A 3579-nucleotide genomic window follows, 5' to 3' on the forward strand; every position below is an offset into this window, starting at 1 on the left:
GAGCTGTGGAGCTGTGAGGCCTCAGGGGCAGAAGCCTGAGAGGCTGACCTCTGTCCTGGGGCCCCTCATTCATCCATGCTCCTCCACTCAGCCCTTCTCCTGACACCTCCCCCACGCCAAGTGCTGGGCGCTGAGGAGGGACAGGGCCAAAGCCTCCCTCCTCAGGGAGCACACAGCCAGCCAAAGAAACCATCCTTAACATCCTGGGCCTGGCACTCAAAACACAGAAGGGAACGGGAAGCCCTGAGTCTTCATGGCTGAAAGAGCAAGAGCACCTCTGGCCATGCTTCTCCGGCCTGACCCAGCGCCAGCTCACCGGGATCTCCGCAGGACGCGGACTCCCTCAGGAAGGCCTGGGGAGGGCCGGGCCTGGCACTGAATTGTGAACGCATTTCCCATGACACCCATGCTGAGACCTCAGACTGCATACACAGCAGACCCCGGGTTCCAGTTCACCTCTGCCCTGAGCCCAGCACCCTGGGAAACTGCACCGCCCTGTCACCGCAGGTGTCTCCTAGCCAGAGACTGTACTCTTCATCGGTAACTGAACCGGCGTTCACCAACTCAGCCTTCTGCAGCTCCCATGTGAGTTACCCATGGGTGGGTAACTATGTAAGGAGCCCATGAAATTCTGTTCTTTGGCTGTTTCTGAAAGGGTGGAGGTACAGTATGGCGTGTAACAGACAAGGCCAGGGGGCTGCTGAGGCCCCCAGTGCTAGAACCTGCTGGTCTGTTAACGTGCACCCTGAGAGGCTCCTCTCCAGTCCTCTCGACCTGACCACGACTGCCAGGGGCTGGGAGGTAACCATGAAAGGAACAATTACACTGATGCATGAGGAAGGGACAGTGAGTCAGGCAGGAGAGAATCAAAGCAAAGAATCATGATCCCAGAGTGCTTTAGAGGCCCACAGGGAGGTGTGACAGTGACCACTAGGCGTTCCCGATTCTGAGCTCTCGGCAGCCTCCTGGCTGTGATTACGTCACCCTTCTATAAAGGGCCAGGCAGCACCTGTGCAGGCCAGGCCCTCTGTCGGAACGATTCAAGGTGGCCATTGTATCTGGCAGGTGGTCAGAGATGACATGCCAAGAGACCTGGCTATGTCCTAACCTTCATCTACGAAGACAGGGGGCTTGTTTGGCTCACTGACCCTGTGCTAGGGAGGGAGACTGTGTCCCCCAGCACACAGGACGGGTATCCTGCTAGTTACTATTTTCTCTCGTCCACGGTCACCAAACGGACTCCCAGTTTGCACACCAGTCTCATCTGAATTTGATTCCTATAATTTAGTCTCAAAAGAAGCTCATTCCAGGACCAGCAGATAGCATAATGGTGACATTGCTGGACTCCCACGTAGTCGGTTTGAGTCCTGGACCTGACAGGTTAAGACTCATACCAGCTGCATGTGTGTGAATGCCCAAAATCCTGAGAGAATGGAGGGGACTACGGCATGGCCATTCTCCCGGGAGGGAGGGGTGCTTTCTCACTTTCTTCCTCTCTCTCTCTCTCTGACAAGCACATATGCCCTATAGCAAAAAATCTTTTCTTAAAAAAAGAAAGGCTTGGGACCAGCAGTTGGCAAAATGGCTATGTCACTGGACTCCCATGTAGTCGACCACGGTTCGAGTCCCGGACAGAGTGGCTTAAACTTACACCAGGCGCGTGTGTGTACATACCCAAGATCTCAAGAGAAGAATAAAGGAGAAGGGATTGTGGCATGGCCATCCCCCCTAGGGGGTGATTTCTCACTTTCTGTCTCTCTTTCTGGTGAGCACACATACCCTATAGCAAAAACCTCTCCAAAAAAAGAAAAAAAATAGAAAGCCTCATTCCTGTGGGAAAGGAGGGTGGTACTGGGGTATGGCTTTTTCTTCTCAGATATAGGGGGAAAGAGGAATAAATAATATGGCTGACCTGACTAGAAATGACGGAGCAAACAACACGGCTTCACTGCCTACCTCAGCAAACAATACGCAGGTCTAAAAATGTCCCAACTGGTTCTTTTTCACAAAATCAAATACCTTTCACTCTTCTACATTTCCTCAGTAAAAGAAAGTGCCTTATTAATACACAAATGAGGGACCAGCAGACGGAGTAATGGTTACACTTCTGGACTCCCATGTAGTCAACCACAGTTTGAGTCCCAGAACTGGCAGCTTAAAACTCATGCCAGGTGTGTGTGCATGCGCGCCCAAGATCCCGAGAGGAGAATGAAGAAGAAGAGACTGTGGCATGGCCATGCCCCCCGGGGGGTGATTTCTCGCTTTCTGTCTATCTCTCTCTTGTCTCTCCAGCAAGCACACTCACCCTATAGCAATAAAATCTCTCTAAAAAAATAATAAATGTAAAAATACACAAATGACATTGCCATAGTTAATATTAATACTTGGTAAAAGTTCCCCCTTTACCACTGTTTCATATACAGAGTTCTGGTTCACTGAACATAATGCCAAGTTAAAAGGCTCACAGTACATCACTGAATAGAAAATGCCACTTAAGGGCCAGCTGGTGGTTGGTGGCTAAGGCACTGGACCCTACAGGGCCAACTACATGGCTGGAATCTCAGATAGAGTGGCTTGAAAAACTCACCACGTGGGGAACCAGCAGTTAGCATAATGGCTATGTCACTGGATTCCCACGTAGTCGACCGTGGTTTGCGTCCCGGACCCGGTGGCTTAAAACTCACGCTGGACGCGTGTGTGTGCGTGCCCAAGATCCCGAGAGGAGAATGGAGGAGAAGGGATTGCGGCGTGACCATCCCCCCTGGGGGGTGATTTCTCGCTTTCTGTCTCTATGTCTCTCTCTGTCTGTCTGGCGAGTGTACGCGCCCTATAGCTAAAAACCTCTCCAAAAAACAACAACAAAAAAACTCAAAAACCTCTCCAAAAAACAACAAAAAAAAACTCACCAGGTGCACATGTGTACATGCCCAAAATCCTGAGAGGAGACTGGAGAAGGGATTGCGGGATGGTCACCTCTCCTAGGGGGTGCTTTCTCACTTTCCCTCTCTTTCTGTCTCTCTCCTGTAAGCATACGCACCCTCGAGCAAATTTTTAGAAAAGAAAAACAAAGGGCACTTAAAAAACACATCCAAGGGGCCAAATGATGGTACAGCAATGCAACTGGGTACATAAGAAGGTTCCAGAAGCCTACACACTCTAAGCACATACATGCCCGTGACCCAGGTTGGGTGCAGCTGGATCGTAGTGTGAGGACCCTGCTGTGGGTGCTCTCTTTCTCTCAGAAGAAATAAATAAATAGACATTTAAAAATCCCACAATATATGAGGAATCTTCAAACAGTTCAAGAAAAATGCTTATGATTAAAAAAAAAATCATGCCTAGCTTGCCAAATTTTTGTTCTATTTTTCCGTAAACTTCTTGAAGTCCCCACATACATACATTAGCACGACTTTGGGGAAACACACTGGGCCTGGGGTGAAGCCAGGACATGAACAGAATATCCTCATTCCGTTACCCTTAGCAACAAACCCTCCGCGTCTCACAGCAGCGGGCCTTAAGCGGCAGCTTCCCAGTGGGCATGAGTGTGAGACAAAGTCGCGAATGGTATTGCGGCATTCC

General features: G+C 50.2%; 1 protein-coding gene across 1 annotated transcript in view; it reads right to left on the reverse strand.

Moving 5' to 3' along the window:
• Positions 1-3579, reverse strand: part of LGMN (legumain) — a 44402-nt gene that overhangs the window by 33714 nt on the left and 7109 nt on the right. The gene's annotated exons all lie outside the window — the stretch shown is intronic.

This window comes from Tupaia chinensis, unplaced genomic scaffold (genome assembly GCF_000334495.1).
Source record: "Tupaia chinensis unplaced genomic scaffold, TupChi_1.0 Scaffold000469_1, whole genome shotgun sequence".
Classification (NCBI taxonomy): Eukaryota; Metazoa; Chordata; class Mammalia; order Scandentia; family Tupaiidae; genus Tupaia; species Tupaia belangeri.